A 17,361-nucleotide genomic window follows, 5' to 3' on the forward strand; every position below is an offset into this window, starting at 1 on the left:
TTCATGTCTAGTTCAACGTCGTCTCGTGGAATGCATTGATCGCGAGATATTCCCAGTAGAGGCAGGCCTAGGAATCTCTGGGCTATTTTCAACATATGCAAAGAGAGGACATCTCTCCAAATACAATCACGTACACTTGTATATCTTGAAGGCATGTGATATAATGCAAGATGTTGATACGGGCAAAAGAATTTATGATGATATTGTTAGCTAGGGCATAGTGAAAAAAGACATTGTACTTGGTGTTGCCTTGGTTGACACGTATGTCAAATGTGGTGTACTTCACAGAGCACAAAAAGTTATTGAACAACTTTCTGTCTGAAATTTTGTCTCTTGGAATGGGAGAAAGAGAGAGAGGGAAAGAGAGAGAGAGAGAGATAGATAGATAGATAGATTTTATTATCGTCCTCGGAGGTCAAATATGACCTATGGGACCAAAGTTACATGTGATGTAGTATGTGTATGGCTGATGAGTGACTCTCGATGCTCCAAAATTGTAGTGATGAGAGTCGCAATGGAGAGCCCACACTTTGGCTGGGAGAGGAAAGTGTGTAGGTCTAAGTTATGGCTGAAAATGTGAGAGAAGCAAGTTCGGATGTGATCAAAAGCTGATCACTCTAGTAGTGTGTGGTACTCAGACTCTCGAACTTGCAGTGAGCATAATGTGCACAATCGATTTGACTCTTCTCCATTGCCCCAACGCCCTATCTCGCATCGAAGGAAATGGGAGCTAAGCCGAATTGCTGCGATAGTGCGTATCGCGGACAAGGGAATAGGCTCAAGCATGTAAGTGTGAGTACGGTTTCCTCTCTCAGCGAAGAACATGGTTTTGTAGTTGGGGGCAATATAGGTGGTGTAATGTATGAAGCGTGACCCACCGGATTCCTCCCAAGCCGTAATACATTGGCGTTGTAGAAAAGCTTCATTCATTTGAGAGTCAATTGAAGCATCATGTAGCAAGTGTAATGCATCCCATCTCCCAAACCACTTCTTTATGTCTTGCATCCATCCCGTGCTCAAGATCTTGCTTTTATGCGTCTTTTGAACTTTTTTGCTTGCTTCCCATGCAATTGTAGGAAGTCGATGTGAGGGGTTTTGACGCATCTTTATCATGTACTCCACAACCCTTTCCATGCCCATAACCTCAATTGGAAGAGATCCCGACTCAAGAAGTAGGAGCATATATGGTGTTTGTGTCTTAACTTGGAGAAAGTTTGTAAGAAAACGCTTTTGGACATTCTCAAACTCTTTCCAAGTAGACTTTGAGATGCTCCCGCCCCACACTTCAACTCCATAAAGAAGACCCGGTGTCACCAATGCATCAAAAAGATACTTCTTGAGAACCCAACACTTGATGTTTCCCGCATTACACATGTTCTCAAATGCATAATATGCTCTCTTTCCCGCTTCCAAACGACGCATAGCACATTCATGCCACTTGTGATTGGATGGAACCTCAAGGCCAAGGTACTTAAAGCTCTCAACAACTTCAAGTGTCTCGTTGTTGTACACAATGCATGGCTTCTCCTTATGGTTGGTTTTCACAAGCATAACCTTTGTTTTGGATTCATTTACAATCAGCCCACTATGCAAGCAAAAGTTCTCAAGGACAACCATAAGCTTTTGTGCATCTTCTAAAGTGTGTGCTAGAAGCACTACATCATCCGCATACAACAAAAGCATGATTACCGCATTGCAAATAGTGACCTCTTCAATGCCTTCTTCTTGCATAAAGTCAAGTACCATTTGTTCCAATTGATCGATGCATAGACCAAAGAGAGTTGGTGACAATGGACATCCTTGTTTAACCCCAATAGTGCTTACAAAAATTTCTGAAATTTCTCTTCCCATGCGCAATTGACAAATCACCTTCTCATAGATTCGAGAAACCGCAAGCATAAACTCACTTGGCACTTGGAGTTCTTCCATCCTTCTCCACAAATTGTTACGTGGAATCATATCAAAGGCTTTCTTAAAGTCCACAAAACAACAATACAATCGCTTGCCTTTCAACCGACTTTCCTCCATGAGAACACGAAGAGTGACAAGATGATCAATGGTGCTATGGCATCGACGAAAACCCGCTTGTCCCTTTGCACGCTTGTCATTCTCTTCAGCCCAATCACTCAATTTCATTTCCATTATGCACCCAAACAACTTTGCCATAAGAGACCCAATCATTATAGTCCGGTAGTTGCTTACATTCTTTACATCCCCTCCTTTATGCAAAGGCTTAACCCAATTAGTACTCCAATCATAAGGCATACCATGTTGAAGTGCAAGGTTGAACATATCACACATCCACTCATGGGTAAAATCTCCCGTCCATTTGATCATCTCCGGCTTGATACCTTGAAGATCTCCCGCTTTGCGAGTGGCCAACTTTTCAAGCCCACCGCATACATCCTCAATAGTAAAAAAAGACGGCATACATGGGAGTGAACCATAAAATGGCATTTTTTCAATATTTTCTTGCTCATATAATTGCCTACAATGTGTGTACATATCCACTAGACTCAAGTTACCAAAATTCTCAATCCGCTTGCCTCTCAAGTTTCTCCAAAATCTTCCACATGCATGTGCCTTTTCTTGGACTTGAAATTCTTGTTGCTTTACTTCCCATCTTCTTCTCTTCTTTTGAATCAATGCCTTGTATGTATGCAAATGACTTTGATAGTTGTCTTTGTCCATAGTTGCATCAAGCTTTATCAAGGACTTTCGAGCATCTTGACATTCTTTATCAAACCACCTTTTGCGTGATCTATCTTTGTTGATACCATGGAGATGCTTTATGGCAAAGCATTCTTCCGCACAAGAACAAATAGCTTTTTTGAAAGCTTCCCATTTAGTTTCCAATGGTGCATCACATTGAAGCTTTGTCATCCATAATTTTTGCTCAACCATTTCAATGTAAATTGGTGCCCGTTTGAAATCCATACATAGTGATAACTTCTCTTTCCTTTGGCTGAGATTATCATGCTTAGTTGCTTCTCCACATGAAAGGTCAATACATAAGGTGCGATGGTCGGATTCCGGGGTCCATTGACCAAACATAAAACTCTTTATGCGATACATGATGGCTTCAGAGAGTAGCATATAGTCAATCACACTATCCCCATTATGTCTTCTACATGTAAATCCATTGGTTCCACTCCACAAAGATACACCATTGGCAATGAGCATACCCGTGCTATTACACATGTGTAAAAGTAACTTTCCATAGTGATCCGGCTCTTTCTCATCCATTGAAGTATGATCATACAAGTGAACTTCCTCCAACTCCCTTGAAATGTATGGCATATCAAATTGTTGAGTATCATGTTGCAATGTTTTTGTGCGAGCATTCATATCCCCAAATACAATAACATCACCTTCACCTTTGAAATAAGCAATGTCCTCTTCCAAATCAGAAAATGGTTGATCTCTATCCATGCAAGCATAAAAGGGAGAATCATGATGAGGAATGTAGCAACTGGCTACAAAAATGGGTGCTCTTTTTGGTGTCATAATTTTCAGCCATACATAACGTTTGTACTTGTCATCTTTCACAATTGATACAAAATCTTCCAATCCTTTCTTAACCATACATGCTAACCCTCCTTGTCCTCTTCGTTGCTTGAGATTCTTTGACCACATCAATGAATGTACATTGTAATCCTCCAAGCCGTCAATCCTTTGTGTATCATGCTCCCAAGTTTCAACAAGAAGTACATCGGCTTTGCTTGTTAGTTCATCAATGCCAACCCCCGCATTCCATGGGTATCCATTACAATTCCAAAAGCATATTTTCAATTGTAACTCGGTCTCATAGGTCACGCATCCCTATTTGCTTGAGAGACTTGCCTCCTCCTTGGGCACATTTTCTTCATGAGTGATCTCCTTGTTTTTATTATTCTTTTCCTCATATGCCTTGCGACGCATATTTTGTTGCTTAATAGTGCGATCTTCACATACAAAACATTTTGTATCCCTCAAATAGATCCAACTATTATCAAGGATAATCTTTCGCTTGGTCTCATCCGGCATGGTGCATACAATTGGCCGTTCTCCCGAGCGAGGAGCTCCTTGCTTCCCCACTCTGTGTGCTCCATAGACCATAACTCCGGACATGCCAAAGTGGGTTTTGAAGAAATCTTCAATAACAATGGCAAGAGAAGGAGGTGTCTCTAACTTCTCTTCGGGAATTCCACGAATAACAATGTTCTTGGAACGTCGCTCCCGTTCTTTCAACTCCTCCACATCCACATTCTCAACATTCTTTGTTTGAACCATAGCTTGCATGAGTGAGGAATTAGAAACCACATTGCTACCACATACATCAGCCCAAGACTTGTTTGTGCATACATTTTTCATGTCGCATACATCCCGGCTCATAGTGTCAAATTTCTCCTCTTTCAATACATGATCATGCTCTACTTTGCTCATCCGCTCCTTCAAAGCATTCAAGTCCACAAGAGAGCGTTTACATTCCTTGACTTCCTCTTCAAGTTGCATCAAACGTGTTGTTTGCATCTCAAGTGTCCTCTTGAGATTTTCATTCTCAACCACAAGTACCCTTAGTGTGCCATTCTCCATTGCAAGTGCTCGTAAGTCTTCGCCTTGTTTGTTTACGGTCTCTTGCAATGATACCAAGTACGCCATGATCATGGTTTCCGATGTCGTTGGTTGGGTGGTTGTGTTGCTATCTCCACACTTAGGAGATTTTGGATCACTTTCCACAATGGTTGTGGATCTTGTTGAAGAAGAAGAACCCTTGCGAGTGCCGGAAGACATTGTATGTAAAATAGGAGATGAGAATCAATTTTGTTGAACCTGCTCACTTCGGAAATGCTGCTACAGAAACGCCTTCCATAACTCTGAAAATTTCTGTCTTTACATCAATGCGTAGAGGACTTCGTGCTCTTCGATTGAGGCTATAGATCACCCAAATCGGAGTTCGGATGAAGAAGTTATGATCAAAAGAGTGGACTGCTGTCTACTAGGTCAAAAAACGGCTGCACTGAGAGAGAGAGAGAGAGAGAGAGAGAGAGAGAGAGAGAGAGTATCACCTACTTGATTATCGAGGTAGAAGAGAGAGAGAGAGAGAGAGAGAGAGAGAGAGAGAGAGAGAGAGAGAGAGAGAGAGAGAGAGAGAGTATCACCTACTTGATTATCGAGGTAGAAGAGAGAGAGAGAGAGCATTTGGATACTCCCTACAATCTAATTGGAGTGCGTCTCTCTATAAACTTTACGGCCTGCCCCAAAGAGCGCAAGTTTGTGTATGTGTTTTTTCGACAAAAAAAATGATAGAATCAACTTACCCCGCGAGCAAGAACATCAGAATTAGTGCAGGTAATGGTAGGCATGATAAAGAAAAGTGAATATGACAGTCAACATCTTAGCAAAAGTTGCAAAAGTGATGATGATGGCAAAACACATACTAGTGGCAAGGTGGTAGAACAACGAAAGGGAGGTTTCTGAGCAGATTCATCCAACATTGTGCTCTGATGCATATGATGAATACCAAAGGTACACATATATTCCGTATTTGATTTCCCCTATGTGACCTTGAAAGTCCTTAGATTAAAAAATTCATCATGTATGAATTAAGGAAATGAATTTACATTTTCTTCATTGAAACAATTGTAGATGAATGTGACAAGGATTGAAGAACTTTTGTGATGTCCAACAAAGGGACACTTGGAGAGTACACCACAACATGGCAATTTAGAATATCACAAGCAAACAAAAATTAGTGGTAATGAGTTCTTCCTTGTGCAATTGCAGTATTTTTAGAAAAAGAAAGTCCCTCCAACATAGGAGGAGAAACATAGGTCTCCCTTCAACACTGGAGGGGATAAAAGTGGCAAGTGAAGGGCATGTTCCCTACAGTATTATTAGAAATGTGGAGAACAATGCCAACTCCACACCATACATATGGGTCTTTCTTTTTTTGATGGGCACAAGCATTGCAATGCATGAAATGAATCTCCCTCCATTTTTAAATATTACAATGTGCAAATTTTCTCCTCCATACATCTTTTAATGCAGAATCTCATTTGTGATGCGAGGTTGTGAAGATTTTGGTGAAATCTTTGAGGAGAGATGCCATGGATCCATTAGCACAAGCTACACCATTAGGTAAAATCCACATCACTATTACTTTGTAACTTCTTACTATCTACATAGTGTGTCATAAAATCTAATATCTAATATCTAAACAACCCAGATGATTTTCTCATATTAAACTGATCACTTAATGTGGGAGAATAAACGGGAACAAGTTATAAGATATAGACATGTGCTTATAGATCTATCTCAACACGGGGCCAATGGTAAAGGGGCCCAAATGGGAGATGGTCTATCAAAGAGCAAGGCTAATCAATGGAGCATAATACCTTAGGGTTACCTTCATTGAAGACCTCCAATAATGTGTGTAAAAGTCCTTTGACCTTAGGTAAGCTAGGGATGAGCTTGAGGCAGGAACCCGACCCAGCTCGAGGTGCTAGTCCTTCTTGTCATGCTTGATGACTAAGGTGCTTGAGGTGCTTGATGATTGAGGTGCTTGAGATGCTTGAGGTGCTTGACATGCTTGACATGCTAGGGTTGCACTTGAGGTGAGAACCCAGTCCAAGCTTAAAAGTGCTTAAGGGCCAAGCTTGTGGTGGGAATTGGGCCTATGCATGAGGGGCTTGAGGTGTCAAAAAGTCGAATATTCAATCCCTACAAGGAGGGGGTGAGCCCTACATGATGGGGGATGAGAGAGAACACCCACACACTCACACAAGACATGCATGGTACAAAGAAAGCAGAAGGGACACTTGTCAAGTTCCTCCTCATGTTGCCCTCATGGTGTGCCTGAAGCCTATTGGTTTGCCACCCAAGGGGTCCAATGATAATTAGGATATTTAATTTATTGATTTTGCATTTATCAAGTCCTCTCTCCCAAAGGGGAAAGGGGGACACTTGTCTCAAGGCTACCCTTGCTGCTTGTAATGCCTCCTGCTTGTGATTGGCTAGGCCTGGAGGGGTCCAATGAGCTTCAAGCATGAGCTACAAGGGGGGGCCGACCCAAGAAAGCTAGGGGGTTGCTTAGAAGGTATACTCACCCAAACACACTCACAAGCACTCTCATTGTGTGCTATGAAAAGTGCAAGAGCTCCCTCTCCTTCTCCAAGAAAGTAGAGGTTGAGAGCCTACACCAACACTCTTGGCTATGGAGTGCAAATCCAACCAAGATCCATGCTTCAATGCTTAAGCTTGCCATCTCCTTCTTCTTCATTACTATGCTATTATGTATGCTAGCAAGAAGAGTTATGATAAGTGAGGAACTAATTCTTTCTCCTATGAAATATTTCTTCTTCCGCTTCCCTACCCTCAATCCCTGCTAGCTCTCTCCACCTTCAAAGGTGTTTGAGGTCTTGGGACTGAGGCTTGGGATAATTAAAGATTTCTTCAAGTTTATGTTATGCTTGTGATGCATGAAGCTTTCCATATTCATTGCATCACCTAGGTTACATGGAACACAAAGATTGTATTGTAACAAGTCTCTCTTAATGGGAGAAATCATAATACAAATGCGTATTGGAGGGGGGACTGGCTCCACATAAATCTGGTCCTCAATTGTTGTCATGTTCTCTAAATTCTCTCTCTTGGAAAAGTATTGTTCATGCCAAGTTAACTAATTGCTATGATTATGTTGCTACCTTCACTTATGTTCACCCGCTATGCTCACAAAGTCATTTCTCAAAAGTACTCTCATTAATTTCCGCTACTCTCAAGTTAAATAGGCCAATTCCATTACATTGGTATCAGAGCATTTGGCTTCTCTTTTCTTTCTTAAGAAGAGAGGTCCTTAAGTAGCCTATAAATGGTTGATGTTGTTAATTATATTAGGGTAAGTGGAACTGGGATTCGGTTTTGTTGAGCCCACTATGTGGGGGATGGTGCACACCTCGGGAGATTTGGACTTAATAATGGAGTCTTTTTAGACTTGCCAGCATTACCATTATTGAGCCATAAGAACTCCGAAAGGAGCTAGCCCTTGGCAACTCCGCTATGTTAGACCTACTCCTCTACTCTCTATAATTAACCACTTCGAGCCGTGGGTGTAGATACTTAATAGATTTTCAAAGGCTAAGAGGAGTGGCAACTAAGGTTTTGAATTGCCAAAGCGCACACTAAGTACATACATAAATTTTATTAACATGGCTGACAATAATCAAGAGAGTAGAATGAACATTGATAGCTTTGATTTTTCACATGAAAGGTGCTAATGATGATGCTCCCATGTTTGTGAATTACCCCGTCACTAGGTTGCAGCAAGCTATGGGCAACCCTGCTTTGCAAGCCAAAGTTACTCAACAACTTCGTGCTTATGGAATTTCCCTTCCTCTCCAAGAGGAGACAGAGATTAGGAGGCCTCTTGAAGAGACCCCCAAAAGAAGACTCTCTCCCATTTGAGAGGAGGAATCCAAAGAGCAAGAAAGCAATGAAAGTTTAAGTTCCTCTGAAGATGTGGCTCCACGAAGATGGTGGTCTAGACGATCGCCCACTCCTCCCAAGAGGAAAAGATCAACACATAGTCCTTCTCCTCATCACTCTGAAAGGCGAGAGAGGAAATAAAGGAAGAAAAGGGCTAGGAAGAGGTCACCCTCTTCTCCTTCTTCTTCACCTTCCTCCTCTTCCGATGAAACTTATGGCTATTCTCCTAGAGAATACAAGAGGGGAGGACATCGCAAATCATTTCCTGCATGGCGAAGGTCACAAAAGCTAAAGAAGTTCAAGGAGGGAGGAAAGAGTATCTCTTTTCTCACCTATGATGGTACCTTTGGTGCTACCGACAAAGTGTTGGCCTTCATCCAACAATTTGATGCGGACTTTGGAGATGAGGGATTCATAGAGTCCTCCAAGCTATGCCATGTAGCTATGCACTTCCAAAAATCAGCTCGTCAATGGTGGGCTAGCCTTCGTGGAAATGGTGAAGCCCCAAAGACATGGAAAACTCTACGAGTTTCCATCATGAAGCAATTCCTTGCAAGTGATGCAAAGGACAAAGTGCTTACCGAATGGCGCATCTTGAAGCTTCTCTCCCATGAGTCTATCCACAAATATGTAGAAAAGTTTTGGGATTTACATCTCAAGGCTACTATCTTTCAAAAGATAGACTTTGCCGAGCAAACGCAACAATTCCGTGCGGGATTACCTGAAGAGATGGCCGAATACATTAACTCTCAACGACTTGGTACTATTAGCGAAGTAATCCATCACACCATGGTTTCTTCAAGCATCAATTTCCATCAAGGGGCTAGACATAATGTCAAGCCCATGGAGAACAATGACAAAAATGATGCAAAGGGGAAGACCAATGTTCAAAATTCTTCCCAAAGAACTTCCAATAGCAACAACAACAATCGGTCCAAGGAGAAGGGAGTTTACAAAGGTAAAAACAAACTCTCTCTTGAAGAGATTTAAGCTTTTCGCAAGGACCATAAGTGTTTCAAGTGTGGGGAGCAAGGACATGGCTATCGTTCTTGCCCCAAGAAGAATACTCGCAATGAGACTCCTAGGGCTTCCACCATCGAAGCTCCAAAAGTGGATGGTCATTGCAAAGGCTCATCACTCTCCTATGCTTGGGTAAAGGTAAGAGAGCATGATGCATTCATCTTGTTTGACCCTGGCTCTACTCACAACTTCATCTCAATGGAGTTGGCCACCAAGTTGGGCATTCAAGCTTTCGTGATGGGAGATATGGTAACCGCTGACGCAACTTTCAAGGGACAAAAATCCTCTGTTACTCCCTTGATTGGGAAGTTGAGGCTTCATGTCCAAAGCTATGTCGACAAAGAAGACTTTTCCATCTCTCCTCTCCAACATGAGGATGTTATCTTAGGGGCACCATGGTTTGATCACATGGCTGCCAATATGAAGTTCCCTGAAAGGAGAATTTACTTCACTTACAGGGGAAATAATATGTATATAGATGCTAGTGAGCGTGGTCGCACTATTCCACTTGTAAATTCTCCTGGTTTTGATAAATCAATGAAGAGCTCAGTTTCTGCATATATGATTTTTGTCAAAGAGTGTCCAAAAGATCTTAATGTTTCATCAAAAGTAACTGGTAGGAATCAAGAAGAGTTAGACTTCTCTAATTTTCTAAAAGGATTCCAAGATGTGTTCATCTATGATATCCCTATAGACTTACCTCCAAAACGAGGGGATGATGACCATTGCATTGAGCTCCTTCCTGGAAGCTCACCACCTAACAAGCCTCCTTATCGAGTCTCACAAGCTCAACAAGAGGAGATCATGAGGCAAGTACAAGAGCTGGTAGACAAAGGGATGGTGAGGCCTAGTTCCTCTCCCTTTTGTTCTCCGGTCCTTTTAGTGCAAAAGAAAGATGGTACATACCGCATGTGTGTTGACTATCGAGCATTAAACCATATCACTATCAAAAACAGATTTCCCGTGTCTCGGGTAGAAGATATGTTTGATAAGCTACAAGGCTCTACCTACTTCAGTAGGATTGACCTTAAGAGTGGCTATCATTAAATAAGGATAGTGGATGAAGATATCTCAAAGACCGCGTTTCGCACAACGTTTGGTCTTAATGAATATCTAGTCATGCCTTTTGGTTTGAGTAATGCACCAGCTACATTCAATCGTCTAATGGAGAAAATTTTTAGACCATACCGCAAATTCACTGGAGTGTTCTTTGATGATATCATTATCTACTCCAAGTCTTTGGAGGAACATAAGCAACATCTCCAAGTGATTTTTCAAGCATTGAGGGAGAATAAGCTTTTTCTCAACCAAAAGAAAAGTGATTTTTTCCTTCAAGAGATTCAATACCTAGGTCATATTATCTCTCAAGATGGTATCCGTATGGATCCATCAAAGTTAGAGGTAATAAAAGCATGGCCTAATCCAAGGAATCTACATGAGCTAAGAAGATTTATTGGTATGTGTGCATATTATAGACGCTTCATAGCAAAATTCTCTCAAGTAGCAGGACCACTACACGACTTAACTAAGAAGAACGTTAAGTATGTATGGACTGCTAAGGAGAAAAATGCTTTTGATCAGCTCAAAGAGAATCTTACTTCCCAACCAATCCTCGTACTTCCGGATCTCTCAAAACCATTTGAGGTCCAATGTGATGCTTGTGGTGATTGCCTTGGAGTAGTTTTGCTTCAAGAAGGGCATGCCATAGCATATGAGAGCCGAAGGCTCAATACTGATGAACGAGTCTTGGGCATTTACGAGAAAGAGCTTTTATCTATTCTACATGCCCTAGACACATGGAAGCACTAATTATTGGGGACTCCATTCATTCTACGAACCGATCACCAAAGTCTCAAGTATTTCATGATGCAAACCAAGCTTTCCGTCAAACAAATGAGGTGGGAAAATTTTCTTTCGCAATTTAATTTCATATTGCTCACATTGCTGGTAAGCACAATCAAGTGGCCGATGCACTTTCACGACAACCAAAAGTTAGTGCGGTATCTATAGCTACTCACAAAGATCTATCTTCTATGATAGATGAGTATGCTACTGACCCTGACTATAGAGACATAATGTCAGCCCTTACTTTGGGAAGAAAGAGGAACCATTCACCTGCATGAGGTTATCTTCTCCACGGCAATAGGCTATGTGTTACACATTCCCATCGTGATAAAGTTATGTATGAATCCCATGCTCCTCCATATGCGGGGCATAGAGGTATTCAACCTACTCTCCGAGGAGTAGTGACATACTTCTATTGGCCTACCATGAAAGTGGACATACAAGAGTATGCTTCAAAATGTGTATTATGCCAAAAGACCAAGTATGATAGAGGGAAGCAACCTGGGTTACTCCAGCCACTGCCTATCCCAAATTCACCATGGGAGAGTATATCCATGGATTTCATCTTTGGATTACCCAAGTCTATCCATGGGAATACGGGAATATGAACAATAGTAGACAGGTTTAGCAAACAAGCACATTTTATTCCTATCAAAAAGACTATTAAGGCACATCAAATGGCAACTCTCTTCATATCTCAAATTTTCAAGCACCATGGATTACCCACATCCATCATGTCAGATAGAGATCCTAGAATGACCAGTAATTTTTGGAAAGGTCTCTTTGAGAATCTAGGAACAATATTGAATTTCTCTTTGGCCTATCACCCACAAACGGATGGCCAAAGTGAGATAGCCAATCTTATGATGCTCGATCTACTCAAGACTTATGTTACCGAAGTAGATCAACGATCACAATGGGAAGAGTACTTACCACTTGTAGAGTATGCCTACAATAATATTGTACATACGTTTACGGGAAAAGCACCTTTTGAGATCATTGAGGGAAGACCTAAAAGTCCCTTGCTACTCAAAGTACATGGGAACATCTTTGCCGCCGATGAGTATAGCCGTGACCTACAATAATCGTTTCAAAAGATTAAGGAGGCTATATCCATCTCTCAACAAAGGCACAAAGCTGCTATTGATAAGTACAAAAGGGCCTTAATGTTCAAAGAAAATGATTGGGTCTTACTCAAGTTTCCTAAGGCTCGATTAAGGCAAATGACAGGCAAAAATCCTACAGGCCATCAAAAATATTATGCTAAACTAGCAAAAAGATACTATGGTCCTTTCCAAATCTTGAAGCCCATCAATGAGACGGCTTATCAAGTCAAGTTGCCCAACCATTGGCTCATACACAATGCCTTTCATGTAAGCCTACTTAAGCCCTACAAAGGCGAGCCACCAAGTGAACCAATTATTGAAGATCCTCCTGAAGTTGAAGACCAAGAAGAGGTGCTACAACCCGAAGCTGTCCTTCGGCATGAAGACAAGGTACTACGACATGGTAAGATTATCCGACGGTATCTTATTAAGTTCAAAAATTATCCTTTTGAAGATGCTAGATGGATGCAAGGAATACAACTTAAGGATAGTATGAACCTTGTCAATGCTTACAATGCTACATTACAGTAAGCAAATGTACAAATTTCTTTTAAATGACTCATGTTTTTGTCTTATACGACTAGCCCTCTTTTCAATTGTGCACAAATTTAACTAATATGTATGCTTAGAATCATGTTTGTGATGACGGCGTCTCTCAAACACCAAGTAGAATTTGTTACTCTACTTTGGGAGAATGAAATGGAATAAAGAGAAGACATGCTTGCGGCAGCTATGTCTCCCAAGCACCAAATGGATTAGTCATCCATCTTGGAAAGATGTCCTAGGGTAAAAAGGGATCCTCTACCCGCTAAGTAAAATTGACTAATGACTAAGGCTTTATATCTCTTCTACCTCATAGTCGAGGACGATTAAGATTTTAAGAGAGAGGTAATGTCATAAAATCTAATATCTGATATCTAACCAACCCAAATGATTTTCTCATATTAAATTGATCACTTAATGTGGGAGAATAAACGGGAACAAGTGTTAAGATATAGACATGTACTTATAGATCTATCTCAACAGGGGGCCAATGGTAAAGGGGCCCAAATGAGAGATGATCTATCAAATGAGAGATGGTCTATCAAAGAGCAAGTTTAACCAATGCAGCATAATACCTTAGGGTTACCTTCATTGAAGACCTCCAATAATGTGTGTAAAAGTCCTTTGACCTTAGGTAAGCTAGGCCGAGCTTGAGGCGGGAACCTGACCCAGCTCGAGATGCTAGTCCTGCTTGTCATGCTTGATGACTGAGGTGCTTGATGATTGAGATTCTTGAGGTGCTTGACATGCTTGAGATGCTAGGGTTGCACTTGAGGTGAGAACCCAGCCCAAGCTTAAAGTGCTTAAGGGCCAAGCTTGTGGTGGGAACTGGGCCTATGCATGAGGGGCTTGAGGTGTCAAAATGTCAAATATTCAATCCCTACAAGGAGGGGGCGAGCCCTACATGAGGGGGGATGAGAGAGAACACCCACACACTCACACAAGACATGCATGGTACAAAGAAAGCAGAAGGGACACTTGTCAAGTTCCTCCTCATGTTGCCCTCATGGTGTGCCTGAAGCCTATTGGTTTGCCACCCAAGGGGTCCAATGATAATTAGGATATTTAATTTATTGATTTTTCATTTATCAAGTCCTCTCTCCCAAAGGGGAAAGGGGGACACTTGTCTCAAGGCTACCCTTGCTGCTTGTAATGCCTCCTTCTTGTGATTGGCTAGGCCTGGAGGGGTGCAACGAGCTTCAAGCATGAGCTACAAGGGGGGGCTGACCCAAGAAATCTAGGGGGTTTCTTACAAGGTATACTCACCCAAACACACTCACAAACACTCTCATTGTGTGCTATGCAAAGTGCAAGAGCTCCCTCTCCTTCTCCAAGCAAGTAGAGGTTGAGAGCCTACACCAACACTCTTGGCTATGGAGTGCAAATCCAACCAAGAGCCATGCTTCAATGCTTAAGCTTGCCATCTCCTTCTTCTTCATTACTATGCTATTATGTATGCTAGCAAGAAGAGTTATGATAAGTGAGGAGCTGATTCTTTCTCCTATGAAATGTTTCCTCTTCCTCTTCCCTACCCTCATTCCCTACTAGCTCTCTCCACCTTCAAAGGTGATGAGGTCTTGGGACTGAGGCTTGGGATAGTTAAAGCTTTCTTCAAGTTTATGTTATGCTTATGATGCATGAAGCTTTCCATCTTCATTGCATCACCTAGGTTACAAGGAACACAAAGATTGTATTGTAAAAGTCTCTCTTAATGGGAGAAATCATAATACAAATGCCTATTGGAGGGGGGACGGCTCCACATAAATCCAGTCCTCAATTGTTCTCATGTTCTCTAAATTCTCTCTGTTGCAAAAGTATTGTTCATGCCAAGTTAACTAATTGCTATGATTATGTTGCTACCTTCACTTATGTTCACCCGCTATGCTCACAAAGTCATTTCTCAAAAGTACTCTCATTAATTTCCGCTAGTCTCAAGTTAAATATGCCAATTCCATTACATAGTGCATCAATCAAGGCAAACTAGTTAAAGACTCTACTAAGGCCACATTCAAAGTGAACATGTGTTGCAAATAGCTATTCCAACCAAGAAATGCAAGCGCACCCCAACCATCTGTGGTGATAATAACATTGCACATCACATAGCATGCAAAAAGTGCTTTTGCATAGGTCCCTCTAGCTAGTTGATTGGTTTTTCAAGTGGTTGTCCACCTTTGGGCGGTTCAACTAGGTCAGAACACAAAATTTGATGCTTGGGTGTGAATCAGCATGCCATGCCATCAAAACATCCGGTGAAATATGTGTAGTGTGAGCTACACATCCTTAGGTGCCTTAACCTTTTGGTTCACATAAGCTCCACACGGGCAGTGTGAACCCATCCTAAGGCTAACAAGGTCGTCTACAACAACTGATTGATGTCTGCCTAAAAAGTAGAAAAAAAAACAATCAAAATATTAACCTCAAGCTTACATACCACAATTCCTCATTTAAACAAGTTAGAGCTATAAAAAAAAAGATATGCCAACCAAAAGTCACTACATGCCTTCTATTCCTAACAAGGTGGAATATCAGGATGACCTATTGAAAGAAGTGCTACTAATGTTGGTGTGGGGTTAGATGAACTATGTCTCAACATCAAGAGATTTTGAAGAGCTAGAGGTTCACTTCTAAAGGGAGCAAGAATCATAGGATGTGACACTTTTCAATGGGACTCCCCTACAAAAGAGCTACAATGACTAGTGTCTCCACATCCTTGTCCCCCTTCTACATCCATTGATGCTATATCTACCTTTGGTGAATCACTTAGAGAGGCTTTTGTGAGGTTCTTTGGAAAGGAGGAGATTGATGCAATGATGTAGTGGTTTTTTAGCAGGTCTATGTGATGGTGTCTATAGTGAATGTAGTAGTAGATCAAGCTTTAATTTGGATGATATGGTGCTAGTTGGATGTATTTGTTCAATCATTTATTTGAAAAATCTTGGCTTCGTTTGCCTTAACCTTTTGGATTAGACATTTGAGTCATACTTTGATATGTAATTTCTTGGTCTCATAGATCATTGACCTTTTCCATGTGTGAATAAACATATTAGTTCCCCCTTTTGACTTGCATTATTCTTGTTCCCGATAGTGTGCAAACATTGACTTAACTGAATTTCCCTTTCATTGTTTGCAAAAAGAGAAAGATCAAGACCGTGTATGATTCTAATGAACTTTAAATGCATGAAATGTGGTGTCTGCTTGAATATTTTTCACAATAAGTATACCAAGAAATTCTTTTAATGAACTATCTTTTAAGCATAGCCTGTTAGTAATTAAGATAGCCAAAACCTTTGGATATGCAGCTTGTAAAAGGATGTATATGTTGTTTGAGGAAGGATGACATACAAAGGGTAAGGATGGCAATGGTGAGAAGGGTTTGAGCCTTGCATCTTCAAGGATTCCAGCCCGCGATTGACCTGTTTCTATCATCATGTCACTTGCTTCCAACATTGGCGCCTTGAGGTGCTGCTTGCTAGCATCTTCGTTTGGGCTAGCTCATTACAAGCTCTCTAGCATCAAAAATCGGAGATCAAGAACAATTGCATAATTACCATCTTCAACTACTTGCTTTTGAGCTCACATTACATTGCACTATTTCAAAATCCATCATGAAAAAGTCGTGAAAACTGCAATAAAACACACCAAAGATGTTGCCCTATGGTCTAAGAACACTCTCCTACGGTCAAAACGTCAAAAAGAGTGATTTAAGCACTCAAATATGAAGATTAGGCTCACTAACTTGATTGAAAGAGTAAAGAGAGAGGAACACAATACAAGTTTCGGAATTGAAAACTAATTACCCAATTGTTATAAAAGTTGATTACAAGTTGGAGCAGCTTTGTAGCTTGAGCGTACATTTTTAGAGTTCCTTTCTTCTTCTAAAGATAAGCCCTCTTTCACATTAGGTTATTGACATTTATACCTAGGGATTTCTAAATCGCCAGTGTCGGGCTCACGTGGACCTTTACAATTATAATTACATCATTCAACTTAAGGAATCAACCGCTACTCTAGAATCAGGATTTACAAAGAGTATCACTACACTATCTCAAAAAATTAATAGAGTACAAATGTGGTGTCCGGCTACGTGTTCGGCTAGGTGGGCACCTATTTGATCGGTCCTCTAAGATTCCCCCTTTTGTTTTGCGTGTCGTCCCTTGACACGACCATGTGAAACCTTGTTGTTAGGTTTGTCTACAACTTTGTCTTCAAGGTTGGTCTTTAGCTTCGAAAGAGCTTTGGCGTTGATAACACCCCCCTTCCTTGAGTGATTCTTATCTGCCATTTTGTGGATACATGACTTGATCTTTGATTATCGAGGAAACTTTTCTTCTTGTTGTGCATTCACCTCTTTGTTGCCAATCTTAGCCGCTGTAAAGGTGGATTT

The sequence above is a fragment of the Adiantum capillus-veneris genome, chromosome 19, assembly GCF_014529385.1.
Source record: "Adiantum capillus-veneris isolate H3 chromosome 19, ASM1452938v2, whole genome shotgun sequence".
NCBI classification, from domain to species: domain Eukaryota; kingdom Viridiplantae; phylum Streptophyta; class Polypodiopsida; order Polypodiales; family Pteridaceae; genus Adiantum; species Adiantum capillus-veneris.